The sequence below is a fragment of the Triticum aestivum genome, chromosome 1D (assembly GCF_018294505.1).
Source record: "Triticum aestivum cultivar Chinese Spring chromosome 1D, IWGSC CS RefSeq v2.1, whole genome shotgun sequence".
In the NCBI taxonomy this organism is placed as follows: domain Eukaryota; kingdom Viridiplantae; phylum Streptophyta; class Magnoliopsida; order Poales; family Poaceae; genus Triticum; species Triticum aestivum.
This window is the reverse complement of record NC_057796.1, coordinates 118,389,113-118,407,991: the sequence shown is the minus strand read 5'-3', so window position 1 is coordinate 118,407,991 and position 18,879 is coordinate 118,389,113.

The window sequence follows — 18,879 nt, the reverse complement described above, 5'->3', positions numbered from 1 at the left end:
GAAAGGTGGTCCAACTTGAGGGAGTCAAGATCGTCATCATCTAGCTCAAGTGGACCATGTGCAAGGCAAAGGTTTGCTCTTGATAGGTTTTCTATTTTACCCCACTCATGATGGTAGTTGGGAGACCGGGTTATAGGATCGATTGCCGTACTATCAAGGGGGGATCTCGATGAGTAGCTTGATCGTATCATTCGTAGAGAGCTCAAACCATTGCATCCTTGCATCATCCTTATTGGTTCTTGTTTGGTTCTTTTCTTTGTGAGTTTTGGAGCTTATGGTCATCTTGATGACAAGCTCGAGTTCATCGAAAACGGAGTTCACTGGCATCTTCTATGATGTTTTTGATGTTGGAGGTTATGCTGGTTCTTCTCGGTTGGAGGTTTCACTCCTCTATTTGTTACTCGCTATTTTGATGCTACTCGTCTTCCTCTTTCCAACAAGCTTGAGTTTGCTCAATTCGGAGCTCATATGCAGAAGTTATGGCAGTTTTGGTCCCAGCGGTAGTACCGCGGGCCGGAGCGGTAGTACCGCTTGGGTGCTACAAGCGGTAGTACCGCTCCAGAGCGGTAGTACCGCTGGTAGCCCCCAGCCGTAGTACCGCTGCGGTCTCGTACTAGTACCGCCTCGATTCGAGGGGTCTTTTTTCATGTCGGGTTTTACGGTACTAGCCGCGGCAGTGGGGGCCGTAGTACCGCTCGTTTGCGGTAGTACCGCCCTGCCACCGCGGTAGTACCGCTCTGGGCCCAGCGGCAGTACCGCGAGGGGGAGCGGTAGTACCGCTTATAGGGGCAAGCGGTAGTACCGCTGGCCAAGCGGTAGTACCGCTCTCTGCGGGGCTGAAGTGGGGGTAACGGTTGGATTGTTCCCCCCACTATATAAGGAGGTCTTCTTCCCCAATGAACCTTATCTCTTGAGCTCGTGTTCTTCCCCCATTGTTGACCTTCTTCGAGCTTGCTAACTCTCAATCCCTCCATGGATTCTTGCTAGTTTTTGAGGGAAAAGAGAGAGGAGATCTAGATCCACATTTCCACCAATCACTTTCTCCTCTATGTGAGGGGAACCCCTTGGATCTAGATCTTGGAGTTCTTGGTGTTCTCCTTCTTGTTCTTCCTCTCATTTTCCTCCCTAGCATTAGTTGCTTCGGTGGGATTTGAGAGAGAAGGACTTGGGCACTCCGTGTGCCCTTGCCATTGCATTTGGTGCATCGGTTTGAGTTCTCCACGGTGATACGTGGAAGTTACAAGTTGAGAAGCTTATTACTCTTGGGTGCTTGGTGCCCTTGAGCTTGTTCCTCTTGGGTGCTTGGGCGCCCTAGACGGTTGGTGGTGTTCGGAGCTCAATCATTGTGGTGTAAAGCTCCGGGCAAGCGTCGGGGTCTCCAATTAGGTTGTGGAGATCGCCCCGAGCAATTTGACGGGTACCGGTGACCGCCCCCAAGGGTTGCCAAAGTGTACGGGTTCGGTGACCGCCCCCAAGGGTTGCCATTTGTACGGGTTCGGTGACCGCCCTCAAGGGTCCCTTAGTGGAATCACGGCATCTTGCATTGTGCGAGGGCGTGAGGAGATTACGGTGGCCCTAGTGGCTTCTTGGGGAGCATTGTGCCTCCACACCGCTCCAAACGGAGATTAGCATCCGCAAGGGTGTGAACTTCGGGATACATCGTCGTCTCCGCGTGCCTCGGTTATCTCTTACCCGAACCCTTTACTTATGCACTTTACTTTGTGATAGCCATATTGTTTCTTGTCATATATCTTGCTATCACTTAGTTGTTTATCTTGCTTAGCATAAGTTGTTGGTGCACATAGGTGAGCCTAGTTGTTGTAGGTTTTGTGCTTGTCAAATTAACCGCTAGGTTTATTCCGCATTTGTTCAAGCCTAAACCGTAATTATTTTAAAGCGCCTATTCACCCCCCCCTCTAGGCGACATCCACGATCTTTCAATCGGGTCCAATGAAAATCTTTTGTGACAATACTGGTGCAATTGCCCTGGCAAAGGAATCCAGATTTCACAAGAGAACCAAGCACATCAAGAGACGCTTCAATTCCATCCGTGATCAAGTCAAGGAGGGAGACATAGAGATTTGCAAGATACATACGGATCTGAATGTTGCAGACCCGTTGACTAAGCCTCTCTCACGAGCAAAACATGATCAACACCAAGACTCCATGGGTGTTAGAATCATTACTATGTAATCTAGATTATTGACTCTAGTGCAAGTGGGAGATTGAAGGAAATATGCCCTAGAGGCAATAATAAAGTTGTTATTTATATTTCCTTATATCATGATAAATGTTTATTATTCATGCTAGAATTGTATTAACCGGAAACTTAGTACATGTGTGAATACATAGACAAACATAGTGTCACTAGTATGCCTCTACTTGACTAGCTCGTTCATCAAAGATGATTAAGTTTCCTAGCCATAGACATGAGTTGTCATTTGATCAACGGGATCACATCATTAGAGAATGATGTGATTGACTTGACCCATCCGTTAGCTTAGCACTATGATCGTTTAGTTTACCGCTATTGCTTTCTTCATAACTTATACATGTTCCTATGACTATGAGATTATGCAACTCCCAAATACCAGAGGAACACCTTGTGTGCTATCAAACGTCACAACGTAACTGGGTGATTATAAAGATGCTCTACAGGTGTCTCCGATGGTGTTTGTTGAGTTGCCATAGATCGAGATTAGGATTTGTCACTCCGATTGTCGGAGAGGTATCTCTGGGCCCTCTCGGTAATACACATCACACTACTGGAATCAGCTTCTTTGCCGTCCGCCATGGCGGACAGCAAAGGCATGGATCACAGACGGCAAAGTTCTTTGCCGTCCGCCAGCAGACGGCAAACTGTCCGTCCGAACACGTGCCAGCAAAGGCCTTCTTTGCCGTCCGCTTCCTGGAAACGGACGGCAAAGGATTGTGTCGTCCGCCGTTGGTGGCCAGCAGACGGCAAAGATCGTGGATGGCAGTGAGGTGGTGTGAGAGCCGTTAGGGGTTAACGGCGTGCTTTGCCGTCAGCCAGCGGACGACAAAGAGGCTAAGGTCTTTGCCGTCCGCTGGAGGACGACAAAGTGCTCAAACATGCCAGTCCCAGGAAGCACAGGCAGCTGCCACGTGGCATGTTTGCCGTCAGCTAGCTGACGACAAAGAGCCTGTACAGCCCTGTTTTTAATTTAATTCATTCAATTTGACAGCAATTCATAGATATACACAGATATACACAGCAATTCACATATATACACAACAAGCATATCCAACACACAAGTTTCATCATATATACATACATAACCAACACATATATAGTTCCATCCTTACATATTACAAAAGTTTCACATTGTTCATCCAACACTGTTATCCATCCATCCATATAACAAGTTCCAACCATGCAAGTTCATTGATACAAAATAAAAGCACAAATGGAAAAGAAGCACTCCATCCATGCAAGCTTCCGTGAATTAAATCAAATCTGCAAAATGATAAACAAGATGTTAGAAAAGGAAGAAGAAAATGAAGAAGAAGAATAAGACTATAAGAAGTAAGCATACTTAAGTAAAATGGAGCTAACCTAGAAGAAAATGAAGAAGAAGAAGAAGAAGAATAAGACTAGAAGAATAAGAAGAAGAAGAAGAAGAAGACTATAATTAAGCTGCCTCTTGGAGTGTCAGGCAGCCTCTGCAGTTTGGGACAAGGAGTGATGTAGCAAACAACAGAGTTATCATAATGAGATGGGTGAAGGGGAGATCTCTCCTTTTATATACCTGCCTCTTGGAGGAAATCCCAAGTATGCTACTGAAGAACTCGAAAGCATCCAACTCGTACTCTGGTGTGGCAGAGCGGAGCCTGCGGTGACGGCCTCCCCCATCTCTAATAAGCAGCAGAAGAGACCAATTAGTATCTAGCTAGAAGCATATCTATAAACATAGAGCCAAGTTTCTAGACATGAAAGAAAACTGAGGAAAAAAAAGCAATGCACTTGTGCTCAACAACATCAACAACACTTAGTTAATTTGGTAGGTTAGTTGGCAATAGCAATTGGCACCCTTCAAAACTAGGGATTTCTTTAGACGTGAAAGAAAACTAAAAATGTTGAAAAAAAGAGCATAGTAATCTAAAAATAGGGGGGAAAATACACTTCTTCTTTCTCCTCTTTATCTTTTTTTTTCATCTTTCTTCTTTCTTCTTAACCAAAACTAAACATAAAGTTCCTTCTGGTGTGATCACATTGGAATACTTGTGGCAAAAAATCATAGTTGCACCATATTTTAGGTGGCTCTAGGTGCCACACACCAAGCAAACAAACAAACCTCAAATCAATGCACTAATATTTACTTCACTGAAAGATTTACTTCACTTTGAAGGGAAATAGTTGCACCAATTTTTTTTCTTGTATACAAAAGAACTCGTGCACTAATATTTACTTCACTGAAAGATTTATCACTTTGAAGGGAAATAGTTTTTGTTCCATCATCTATTAATAATATAACAATAATAATTCATTATATGCCAATGAGTTGAGAAATCTGGCACTACATTATTTAATGACACATAAAAAGCATAATGTACAAAAAATTGATCATGCATAACTAAACACTGTGGATCAATAATAGTATAGAAGATGATCTAACTAATAAGACTACTAGTGAGAATTGAGATTATACACAATTATAGTAGAGAAGATGCTATCTATGCTCTAAAGCTAAACTAAAGTAAACCTAAACTAAACCAAACCTAAAATAAACCTAAACTAAACTTAAAATACAGAAACAAAAATAGAAAAAATACAAGAGGTCTCACCGGGTGGAGGAGGGGGCGCCGGAGGGGTGGGGCGGCCGCGGTGGTGGAGGAGAGGGGCGCCGGGGCGGCCGGGTGGAGGAGGGGGCGCCGGAGCGGCAGGGAGGCCGCGGTGGTGGAGCAGAGGGGCGCCGAGGCCGCCGGGTGGAGGAGGGAGCGCCGGAGCGGCGGGGCGGCCGCGGTGGCGGAGCAGAGGGGCGCCGGGGACGCCGGGGTGGAGGAGGGGGTGCCGCGGCGACGTGGGTGGCGTGGGGCGGCGGCAGCTCGGGCACGGAGCGGCGCGACAACGGGAATGGCGCGGGGCGGGGAAGGGGGTCACCGGGGCTGCTGGGGCGGCGCGGGGCGGCGGCGGCACGGGGGCGGGATGGTGCAGGGCGGCGGCTCGGGCGCGGGCGAAGAGAGAGAGGGGACAGATGTGGGGTGCGGGCGGCCGTTGATATGGATTTTAGTTAGGGCACAGTTCTTTGCCGTCTGCCAGCAAACGGCAAAGATCCTAGCTAACGGGCGTTAGCTTGGCCACTTTCTTTGCCGTCTGCTAGCGGACGGCAAAGACATGTCCGTTAGGTGGTTCTCGGTAGTGGGCCACCCTCATTCTTTGCCATCCACTAGCGGACGACAAAGACTATATGCCGTCTGCTGGCGGACGACAAAGACTTGGCTGACGGCAAATATAGTATTTGCCGTCAGCTTCTATTGAGCTGACGGCAAAGAAGGTCTTTGTCGTCAGCTAGCGGACGACAAAGACATGGCTGACGGCAAAGATCCTGATTCCAATAGTGTCACTATAAGCCTTGCAAGCAATGTGACTAATGAGTTAGTTGCGGGATGATGCACTACAGAACAAGTAAAGAGACTTGCCGGTAACGAGATTGAACTAGGCATGATGATACCGACGATCGAATCTCGGGCAAGTAACATACCGATGACAAAGGGAACAACGTATGTTGTTATGCGGTTTGACCGATAAAGATCTTTGTAGAATATGTAGGAACCAATATGAGCATCCAGGTTCCGCTACTGTTATTGACCGGAGATGAGTCTCGGTCATGTCTACATAGTTCTCGAACCCGTAGGGTCCGCACGCTTAACGTTCGATGACGATCGGTATTATGAGTTTATGTGTTTTGATGTACCGAAGGTAGTTCGGAGTCCCGGATGTGATCACGAACATGACGAGGAGTCTCGAAATGGTCGAGACATGAAGATTAATATATTGGAAGGTTATGTTTGGACACCGGAATGGTTTCGGGTGAGTTCGGGCATCTACCGGAGTACCGGGGGGTTACTGGAACCCCCCGAGGGCTTAATGGGCCTACATGGGCTTTAGTGGAAGAGAGAGGAGGCGGCCAAGAGGAGGGGCGCGCCCCCCAAGCCCAATCTGAATTGGGGAGGGGGCCGGCCCCCCTTTCCTTCTTCTCCTCTTCCCCTTCCTCCCCCTCCTAGTTGTACTAGGAAAGGTGGGAAACCTACTCCTAGTAGGAGTAGGAATCCCCCCTTGGGGGCGCACCATGAGGGCGGCCGGCCCCCTCCTTTATATACGGGGGAGGGGCACCCCATAGACACACACGTTGATTCTTAGCCGTGTGCGGTGCCCCCCTCCACATATTTCCACCTCGATCATATTGTCGTAGTGCTTAGGCAAAGCCCTGCGTCGGTAACTTCATCATCACCGTCAACACGCCGTCGTGCTGACGAAGCTCTCCCTCAACCTCAGCTGGATCTAGAAGTTCGAGGGACGTCACCGAACTGAACGTGTGCAGATCGCGGAGGTGCCGTGCGTTCGGTACTTGATCGGCTGGATCGCGAGGACGTTTGACTACATCAACCGCATTACTGAACGCTTCCGCTTTCGGTCTATGAGGGTACGTGGACACACTCTCCCCGCTCGTTGATATGCTTCTCCTAGATAGATCTTGCGTGATCATAGGATTTTTTTTGAAATACTACGTTTCCCAACAGGGATCACATGATGTGATGGACTAGACCCAGCCGTAAGCTTAGCAACAAATCATATCGATTAGTTTATTTGCTATAGCTTTCTTCATGTCAAGTATCTGTTCCTTCGACCATGAGATCATGCAACTCCCGGATACCGGAGGAATGCCTCGTGTGCTATCAAATGTCACTTCATAACTGGGTGATCATAAAGATGCTCTACAGGTATCTCTGAAGGTGTCTGTTGGGTTGGCATGGATCGAGACTGGAATTTATCACTCCATGTGACAGAGATATATCTCTATGCCCTCTCGGTAATACAACATCATAAAGAGGTTACAAGCAATGTGCCGAATGAGTTAGTCACGGGATCTTTTATTATGGAACGAGTAAAGAGACTTGCCGGTGACGAGATTGAACTAGGTATGGAGATACAGACGATCGAATCTCGGGCAAGTAACATATCGCCTGACAAACAGAATTGCATACGGGATTGACTGAATCCTTGACATCGTGGTTCAACCGATAAAAATCTTCGTGAAATATGTAGGAACCAATATGGGCATCCAGGTCCCACTATTGGTTATTGACCGGAGAGGTGTCTCGGTCATGTCTAAATGATTCTCGAACCCGTAGGGTCCGCAAGCTTCACATTCGATGATGCTAGAGTAGTATTGAGATATGTGCATTGGTAAAAAAATATTGTTTGGAGTCCCGGATGAGATCCTGGACATCACGAAGAGCTCCGGAATGGTTCAGAGGTACAGATTCATATATAGGAAGTCCTATTTTGGTCGCCGGAAAAGTATCGGGCGTTATCGGTATTGTACCAGGAGTGCCGAAAGGGGTCTCGGAGTCCACCCGGGGGCCCACATGGGTTGTAGGGGGGGGGGGTGACCTGGCCTACATAGGCCAGGGGCACTAGCCCCAAGAGGCCCATGCGCCTAGAACAAGAAAAAGGGGAAGAGTCCTAAGGCGGGGAAGGCACCCCCTAGGTGCCTTGGGAAGGGAGGCTTCCTCCCTAGGCCGGCGCCCCTCCCTTGCAGGAGGGGCCAAGGCTACGCCCCAATCCTCCTCCTTGCCTCCTATAAAAATTGGGGGAGAGGGAGGGTCTAGACACACCAAATTCCACGCCCCGGCGGCAGCCCTACCTCTCCCAAAACTCAGTTTTGTCCTCAGATTGGTTCCGGCAGCGTTTGGCGAAGCCGTGCCGGGATTGCACCACCACCATCTCCTCCACGCCGTCGTGCTGGTTGATATCCCATCTACTTCTCCTATCTTGCTTGCTGGATCAAGAAGGAGGAGACTTCATTGAGTCGCACGTGTGCTGAACGCGGAGGTGTCGTCCGTTCGGCGCTAGATCGGATTGGATGATGATTGGATCGTGAATAGTATGACTACATCAACCGCGTTAAATACGCTTCCGCTTTTGGTCTACAAGGGTATGTAGACACACTCCCTTCTCGTTGCTATGTATCTCCTAGATTAGATCTTGGGTGTTTCATTGGATTTTTTTTTATTTTCATGCAACGTTCCCCATCAGTGGCATCATGAGCTAAGTCTATGCGTAGATGTATATGCACGAGTAGAATACAAAGAAGTTGTGGGAATTGATGTTCAGATTGCTTACCTTCATTGTCTTACTTGGATTCAGCTGTATACTGGGATGAAGCGGCTCAGACCAACCTTACATGTCCTCGCACATGAGACCGGTTCCACCGACTAACATGCAACTTGTATTGCATAAGGTGGCTGGCGGGTGTCTGTCTCTCCTACTTTAGTTGAATCTAATTTGACAAAGGCGGTCCTTGTAGAAGGTTAAAAGGAAACTTGATTATCACTGTTGTGGCTTTGCAGGTAAGAACGGTTCTTGCTAGTTGCCCATAGCAGCCATGTAAAATTTGCAACAACAAAGTAGAGGACGTCTAACTTGTTTTTGCTGGGCATGTTGTGATGTGGTATGGTCAAAACGTGATGTGATATATGTTGATGTATGAGATGATCATGTTTTGTAATAGGTTCACAACTTGCATGCCGATGAGTACGGCAATCGGCAGTAGCCATAGGGCTATCTTTAGTTTTATTGTATGACATGTGTGTCAACAAATAACGCCATGTAATTGCTTTACTTTATCGCTATGCGTTAGCAATAGTTGTAGAAGCAATGTTGGCGAGACGACCACGTGATGACACGATGACGGAGATCATGGTGTCATGCCAGTGATGATGGAGATCATGCCGGCGCTTTGGAGATGGAGATCAAAAGCACAAGATGATAATGGCCATATCATTTCACATATTTTGATTGCATGTGATGTTTATCTTTTATGCATCTTATTTTGCTTAGGATGATGGTAGCATTATAAGATGACCCCTTCACTTAATTTCAAGATAAATGTGTTCTCCCTAAGTATGCACCATTGCGAAAGTTCGTCGTTTTGAAGAACGTCCTGATGATCGGGTGTGATAGACTCTATGTTCACATACAACGGGTGTAAGCCAGTTTTTACACATGCGGAATACTTGGTTAAACTTGACGAGCCTAGCATGTACAGACATGGCCTCGGAACATACGAGACCGAAAGGTCGAACATGAGTCATATAGTAGACATGATCAACATGGAGATGTTCAGCGTTGATGACCACCCCATCTCACGTGATGATCAGACATGGGTTGGTTGATATGGATCATGTGAACACTTAGACAACTTGAGGGATGTTGATTTAAGTGGGAGTTCACTAGTAATTTGATTAACCGAACTAATTATCATGAACATAGTCTAAATTGTCTCTGTAAATTATGTTGTAGATAAATAGCTCGTGCTGTTGCTCATTGTTTTAATACGTTCCTAGAGAAAGACTAAGTTGAAAGACATTGTAAGCAATTATGTAGACTAGGTCTGTAGTCTGAGGATTGTCCTCACTACTGCACAGAAGGCTTATGTCCTTGATGCACCGCTCGGTGTGCCAACCCCTCTAGTGCCATCTGTGGATGTTGTGAATGTCTAGCATGCACATTTTGATGACTACTTGATAGTTCAGTGCGCCATGCTTTACGACTTAGAAATCAGGGCCCTAAAGACGTTTTGAACGCCACAATGCATATGAGATGTTCCAAGAGCTGAAATTGGTATTTCAGGCTCATGCCCGTGTTGAGAGGTATAAGATCTCTGAAAGTTGTTGTGCCAGCAAGATGGAGGAGAATAGCTCAGTTAGTGAGCATGTGCTCACAGTGTCTGGGTGCTACAATCGCTTGAATCAAGTGGGAGTTAATCTTCCCGATAAGACAGCGGTTGACAAAGTTTTCCAGTCACTGCCACCAAGCCATAAGGGCTTCATGATGAACTATAATATGCAAGGGATGTAGAAGACAATCCCTGAGATCTTCGTGACGCTTAAGGCCGCGGAGGTAGAAATCAAGAAAGAGCATCAAGTGTTGATGGTCAACAAGACCACCAGTTTCAAGAAGAAAGGCAAGGGAAAGAAAGGGAACTTCAAGAAGAATGGCAAGCCAGTTGTGAAGGAAATATGCCCTAGAGGCAATAATAAAGTTTTTATTTTATATTTCATGATAATGGTTTATTATTCATGCTAGAATTGTATTTATCAGAAACATTAATACATGTGTGAATACATAAACAAACAACGTGTCCCTAGTGAGCCTCTACTAGACTAGCTCGTTGATCAAAGATGGTTAAGGTTTCCTAACCAGTGACATAAGTTGTGATTTGATAACGGGATCACATCATTAGGAGAATGATGTGATGGACAAGACCCATCCATTAGCTTAGCATAATGATCGTTCAGTTTTATTGCTATTGCTTTCTTCATGTCAAATACATATTCCTTCGACTATGAGATTATGCAACTCTCGGATACCAGAGGAATGCCTTGTGAGCTATCAAACGTCACAATGTAACTGGGTGATTATAAATATGCTCTCCAGGTATCTCCTAAGGTGTTTGTTTAGTTGGCATAGATTGAGATTAGGATTTGTCACTCCGAGAATTAGAGAGGTGTCTTTGGCCCCTCTCGGTAATACACATCATAAGCTTGCAAGCAAATGACTAAGGAGTTAGTCACGAGGTGATGTATTATGGAACGAGTGAAGAGACTTGCCAGTAACGAGATTTAACTAGGTATGAAGATACCGACGATCGAATCTCGGGCATGTAACATACCGATGGACAAAGGGAATTACGTATGTTGTTATAACGGTTCGATCGATAAAGATCTTCGTAGAATATGTAGGAGCCAATATGGGCATCCAAGTTCTGCTATTGGTTATTGACCGAAGAGGTGTCTCGGTCACGTCTACATAGTTCTCGAACCCGTAGGGCCCGCACGCTTAACGTTCGTTGACGATATAGTGTTATATGAGTTATATGATTTGGTGACCGAATGTTGTTCGGAGTCCCGGATGAGATCACGGACGTGACAAGGAGTCTCGAAATGGTCGAGAGGTAAAGATAGATACATAGGATGATGGTATTTGGACACCAGAAGTGTTTCGGGACGTATCGGGAAGGAATCGGGTCACGGGAAGGGGTTCCGGGCACCCCCCCGGCAAGTTATGGGCTTAATGGGCCAAAGGGAGGGACAGACCAGCCCACTAGGGGGCTGGTGCGCCCCTCCACTTGTTTGGACAGCCCAAGGGAAGGAAAAGGGGGAGGGTTAGCCTTATGGTTGAGTTTACTTTATCACTATGAGTCCACTTGTTTGGACATGCAATCAACTGGTAGGAGCCTTATGGTTGTCTCTTTATTGTATGAAGTGCAAATGCCATGTAATTGCTTTACTTTATCACTATGAGTTAGCGATAGTTGTAGAACCAATAGTTGGCGAGACGACCATGACACTACGATGGAGATCAAGGTGTCGAGCCGGTGACCATGGAGATCATGACGATGCTTTGGAGATGGAGATCAAAAGCACAAGATAATGATGGCCATAGCAATGTCACATATTTTGATTGCATGTGATGTTTATCTTTTATGCATCGTATTTTGCTTAGTATGGCGGTAGCATTATAAGATGATCCCTTAACTAAATTTCAAGGTAAAATTGTTCTCCGTGAGTATGCACCGTTGCTATAGTTTGTCATGTTGAGACACCACATGATGATCGGGTGTGATAGACTTTGTCATGTTGAGACACCACGTGATGATCGGGTGTGATAGACTCTACCTTCATATACAATGTGTGTAAGACAGTTTTGCCCATGCAGAACACTTGGGTTAAACTTGACGAGCCTAGCATGTACAGACATGGCCTCGGAACACTGGAGACCGAAAGGTCAAACGTGAATCATATAGTAGATATGATCAACATAGAGATGTTCACCATTGATGACTACCCCATCTCACGTGATGATCGGACATGGGTTAGTTGATTTGGATCACGTATCAGTTAGATGACTTGAGGGATGTCTATTTAAGTGGGAGTTCTTAAGTAATTTGATTAACTGAACTTAATTTATCATTAACTTAGTCTTATAGTTTCGCAAATCTATGTCGTAGATCAATAGCTCGCGAGATAGCTCCCTTTTTTTGATATGTTCCTAGAGAAAAATAGGTTTAAATATGATAGTAGCAATGATGCGGACTGGGTCCATGGTCTGGGGATTATTCTCATTGCTTCACAGAAGAATTATGCCCCTGATGCACCGCTAGGTGACAGACCTATTGCAGGAGCGGATTGAGACGTTATGAACATTTGACAAGCTCGGTATGATGACTACTTGATAGTTTAGTGCGCTATACGGCTTAGAACCGGGACTTCAAAAATGTTTTGAATGCCACGGAGCATATGAGATGTTCCAATATCTGAAATTGGTATTTCAGACTCATTCCCATGTTAAGAGGTATGAGACCTCTGACAAGTACTTTGCCAACAAGATGGACGAGAATAGCTCAGCCAGTGAGCATGTGCTCAGAATGTCTGGGTACTACAATCACTTGAATCAAGTGGGAGTTAATCTTCCAGATAAGATAGTGATTGACAGAGTTCTCTAGTCACTATCACCAAGCTACTAGAACTTCGTGATGAAGTATAATATGCAAGGGATGACAAAAACGATCCCCGAGCTCTTCGCGATGCTGAAATCGGCGAAGGTAGAAATCAAGAAATAGCATCAAGTGTTGATGGTTAACAGGACCACTAGTTTCAAGATAAAGGGCAAAGCGAAAGAAAGGGAACTTCAAGAAGAATGGCAAGCAAGTTGCCATTCCCGTGAAGAAGCCCATATCTGGACCTAAGCCTGAAACTGAGTGCTTCTACTGCAAAGGGAATGGTCACTAGAAGCAGAACTGCCCCAAATACTTGGTGGATAAGAATGATGGAAAAGTGAATAAAAGTATATTTGATATACATGTTATTGATATGTACCTTACTGGTGTTCATAGTAGCCCCTGGGTATTTGATACTGGTTCAGTTCCTAAGAATAGTAACTCGAAACACGAGTTGCGGAATGAACAGAGACTAGTTAAGGGCGAGGTGACGATGTGTGTTGGAAGTGATTCCAAGGTTGATAAGATCACCATCGCACACTCCCTCTACCTTCGGGATTAGTGTGGAACCTAAATAAATGTTGTTTGGTGTTTGTGTTGAGCATAAATATGATTGGATCATGTTTATTGCAATATGTTATTCATTTAAGTCAGAGAATAATTGTTGTTCTGTTTACATGAATGAAACCTTCTATGGTCATACACAAAATGTAAATGGTTTATTGAATCTCGATCGTAGTGATACACATATTCATAATATTGATGCCAAAAGATGCAAAGTTGATAATGATAGTGCAGCATACTTGTGGCACTGCCGTTTAGGTCATATTGGTGTAAAGCGCATGAAGAAACTCCATGCAGATGGACTTCTGGAACCACTTGATTATGAATCATTTGATACTTGCGAACCATGCCTCATGGGCAAGATGACTAAAACTCCATTCTCCGGAACAAGGGGGCGAGCTAATGACTTATTGGAAATAATACATACCGATGTATGCGGTCCGATGAGTGTTGAGGCACGCGACGGGTATCGTTATTTTCTAACCTTCACAGATGATTTGAGCAGATATGGGATATCTACTTAATGAAACATAAGTCTGAAACATTTCAAAAGTTCAAAGAATTTTAGAGTGAAGTGGAGAATCATCATAACAAAAAAAATAAAGTTTCTACAATCTGACCGCGGAGGCGAATATTTGAGTTACGAGTTTGGCCTTCATATAAAACAACGTGGAATAGTTTCACAACTAACGCCACCTGGAACACCACAACGTAATGGTGTGTCCGAACGTCGTAACCGTACTTTATTAGATATGGTGCGTTCTATGATGTCTCTTACCGATTTGCCACTATCGTTTGGGGTTATGCATTAGAGACAGCCGCATTCACGTTAAGTAGGGCCCCGTCTAAATCCGTTGAGGTGACACCATATGAACTGTGGTTTGGCAAGAAACCTAAGCTGTCATTTCTTAAAAGTTTGGGGATACGACGCTTATGTCAAAAGGTTTCAGCCTGATAAGCTCGAACCCGAAGCGGAGAAGTGCATCTTCATAGGATACCATAAGGAAACCACTGGGTACACCTTCTACCACAGATCCAAATGCAAGATCTTTGTTGCTAAGAATGGATCCTTTCTAGAGAAGGAGTTTCTCACAGAAGAAGTGAGTGGGAGGAAAGTAGAACTTGATGAGGTAATTGTACCTTCTCTCGAATTGGAAAGTAGCACATCACAGAAAACCGTTCTCGTGATGCCTACACCAACTAGAGAGGAAGCTAATGATGATGATCATAAAACTTCAGATCAAGTTACTACTGAATTTCATAGGTCAACCAGAACATGTTCCGCACAAGAGTGGTACGGTAATCCTGTCCTGGAAGTCATGTTACAGACCAAGGCAAACCTACAAACTATGAAGAAGTTATGATGAGCCCAGATTCCGACAAATGGCTTGAGGCCATGAAATCTTGTAGCGACCCGACCTCAGACGGTCAAGTCTCTGTGCTTAAGTGTCATCCCTGGATCGGTATGCTGACACACACAGTACTCGAGGATTTATAACAGAGATAAATCACATGTATAAAGTAACATAAATACTATTACCTCAATCCAAATAGCGGAAGTAACAACAAGGTTGTGGATTCCCATCAACACCAACGACAAAGTTGAGTGTAGAAATCGTAACCCTAACGTATCACTTACTCGTCGTAAGAATCCTGCAACATGAGACGTTGCAGCCACAAAGGGTCAGTACATTGAATGTACTGGCAAATTCACACAATAGAGCAACGATGAATAAAGGCTATCACTACATGCATATTTGGCTGGTGGAAAAGCTCTATGGTTATAATGTTTTTGCGAAAAGCCAATTTTTCCCTACTGCAAAGGAATGTATTTTATTTAACTACCAAGTTGGTTGAAAAACATTGAGAAGGTTCCTCCAACTCAATCCCAAAATAATAATCATTAACCCAATCAAATAACTTAAATAAAGTGTTGAGATCAACATGATAATCCAAGAACCAGATACTCAAGATGTCCATAACCGAGGACACGGCTAAACATGATTAGTTTGTACACTCTGCAGAGGTTTGCGCACTTTTCCCCACAAGACTCGATCTCCTCCGTTGGATTTCTCGCACTACATGGTGTTTGAGAAACGGATGACCGAGACACAGTCTTTCAGAAGCATTAACTCTAACCCCGAGTAGATAGTACCAACCTACATCCCCTACATCTTCTAGCCTACCACTGGAAGAGGTCATGCAACCTACTCAACTATGCTAGAGCCCATAATAGCTTGTGGCTGCACACGGAAGTTTCTAGCATGAAAAATCTTATGATCCCTTTAAGCCTGGGTGGCATTCCATAGGGTGATCACACGGGTCCTCCGGGATCCCCTTGGGCAAGCACTGGGTTCTCCAGGTGCCCGGGCAAACCACTGGGTGCTCCAGGGTGCCCCTACCATTCCACCCGGATGTGTATTAAAGTAGCCACCTTAAGTTTACCATTAATAATAACTCTCATATCTGTCATGAATACACTCAACCAATACACGTCTACGAGCATAGTAGAGCAGTATGAGCATAACGTAGAAGTAACTCCCAAGGTTTGAATGCAGGACAATAGGTTCCTACCTCATCAACTACTTCCCAATACCCACATGTTATCAAGTCCTACTCATGCAATGTTTGAGGGTTGAAACTAATGCATAAAAACTGGGTATGAAAGGGATATGATCAAAGTGTGAACTTGCCTGTACTGTTGATGAAGATGATTCGCACTCGTAACTCCTAATAGTTCTACTCGTCACACTCCGGTCAATCTAGCGAGAGCAAGCAATAGTAACCACACATAAGCAATCACTCAAAAGATTGGAAAGAACGAAGAAGACAAATCAGAAAACATCAAAACCAAGCAAATAACTCTTGCAACATAAAACAATTTCTAACAGTACCAAAATTAGATAGATTTGGCCTTATCAGAAAGTTTAGGTCAAGAGCTTCGATTTGCAAAAAGAATCAACTCAAACGGAGTTACGAAACTCAAGTTACGAAATTCAAATTCAAATCTATTTGAATTCAAATTTTAAACTTTCAAAAATATGTTTAAGTTGTTTTATTGGATAGAGGGGATCATAATGAAGAAGTGAGCGTTGGTTTCGTTGGATTTGGATAAACTGACAAGAAGTTGTGATGGTTTGAAAAAGAGGGACTAATTTGTAAGAAAGATTATTACGAATAGGTCCCTGGTGAAAAATTAAAACAGAAAAAGAAAAATCTATCTAACGAGCGTTTGCTACAGAACCTAAACCAACGAACTTCGTTCGCTCCAGAGCCTAAGCTAACGAACGCTCTCCAAATAGAAAAAAAAACGCTTATAGAGAAAAAAAACAAATGGATCTGGATCCTTAGATCCAGATCGGACGGACGAGGAGTGGCGGTGGTTACAGCGGCGGTTGTAGTCACCGGGGACGGAGAAGACGGCGGCGGCGACTATGGACGGAGCAGCAGTTCTGGTGGTCGAGGAGGGCAACAGAGAGGTCGGGGAGGGGCGACACGGCGAGGCGGATGCAACGGTGGGGTCGGCGGCGCTCGGGGGCGTCGGAACTGAGCGCGGCGGCGGCGGCAGATCTCGTCGGGGCGGGAGCTCCGGCGAGGGTGGTGGTTGCGGCTGAGGAGGAGAAGAGGGGAGAGAGGGGGCGGCGGTCTCGCCTTTTGAAGGCGGAGGCAAGGCGGTGCCTTACGCGAGGGGCCGGGGCGGAGTCCCGCCCGGTCACGGTGGCACCGGCGAGACGTGTTGGAGCCGGGTTCCTGCTCGGGAAGGAGACGGCGCGCTGGGCTGGGCCGGCCCAGTCGGGGAAAAGTTTTTTTTAAATGATTTTGCACACAGCAGAAATAAAATAAATGAAAATAAAATATAACCTAGGCATATTATATATTGAAATTTTCAGAAAAAGATTTCCTACAAGCTGAACATTTTTCTAGAGTCAAATAAAATCCACACAAATTCAAATAGTGCTACTGCTCTAATAAAATCCAAAAAAACATTTTTAAAATACCAAAATGATTTCAAATTTATTTCTCTCCAATTTTCTGATGTAGGGAATCATGTTACCATATTTTCCATATATTTTATTTTTGGAGAAAGAATTTGAATAAAACCCAAATAACTCCAAATTAAAAAAATAATTTCAAATGGACTTTAAATTTGAGTTATTTGAAACTTCCAACTCATATTTCATATATTTTGAAGAAGTCATTTTATCTTCTCTCATGAAAATCATTGAGTTGCTTAAAGTTTCTGAATTTGAAATATTTCCAAGTGAAATTCAAATATTTTCAAAAACCCTTTTCATTTATTTAAATGGAAGAAGTCATGTCATCTTCTCTTTAGGGTTTTGTATTTGAAAAGAATTTGAATTCACGGAGAACATAAAAGCAAAATAAAAGTTTGGGAAAGTCCTTTTATTCCCTCTCATTCAACTTTAGAAAAGTTCAAATTTCACTCAATTTCACACAATTAATCAAACAATCAATCATAACTATCTATTTAATATAACATTCCAAAATTTAGAATTTTGTGATGTTACAAATCTGAGATAGGATCCATGTATGATAACAAAGTGTGGACTTTGGTGGACAAGCCCGATGATCGGCAAACCATTGAGAATAAATGGATCTTCAAGAAGAAGACTGCCGCTGATAGTAATGTCACTATCTACAAAGCTCGACTTGTCGCAAAAGGTTTTCGACAAAGTTCAAGGAGTTGACTACAATGAGACTTTCTCACCCGTAGCGATGCTTAAGTCTATCTGAATCATGTTAGCAATTGCCACATTTTATGATTATGAAATCTGGCAAATGGATGTAAAAAACTGCATTCCTTAATGGATATTAAAGAAGAGTCGTAGATCATGCAACCAGAAGGTTTTGTCAATCCTAAAGGTGCTAACAAAGTCTGTGAGCTCCAACGATCCATCTATGGACTGGTGCAAGCATCTCAGAGTTGAAATGTATGCTTTGATAAGGTGATGAAAGCATATGGTTTTATACAGACTTATGATGAAGCCTGTACTTACAAGAAAGTGAGTGGGAGCTCTGTAACATTTCCGATATTATATGTGAATGACATATTATTGATTAGAAATGATATATAATTTCTGGATAGCATAAAAGGATACTTGAATAAGAGTTTTTAATGAAAGACCTCGCTGAAGCTACTTATATATTGGGCATCAAGATCTATATATTGGTCAAAATTATTCTTAGGTACCTAAAGAGGACTAAGGAAATGTTTCTCGGTTATGGAGGTGACATAGAGTTCGTCGTAAAAGGTTACGTCAATGTAGGCTTTGACCCTGATCCGGATGACTCTGAGTCTCAATCTGGATACATATTGAAAGTGGGAGAAATTATCTAGATTAGTTTCGTGTAGAGCATTGTAGACATATAAATTTGCAAAATACATACAGATCTGAATATGGCAAACCCGTTGACTAAACCTCTCTCACAAGCAAAACATGGTCACACCTTAGTACTCTTTGGGTGTTAATCACATGGCGATGTGAACTAGATTATTGACTCTAGTAAACCCTTTGGGTGTTGGTCACATGGCGATGTGAACTATGGG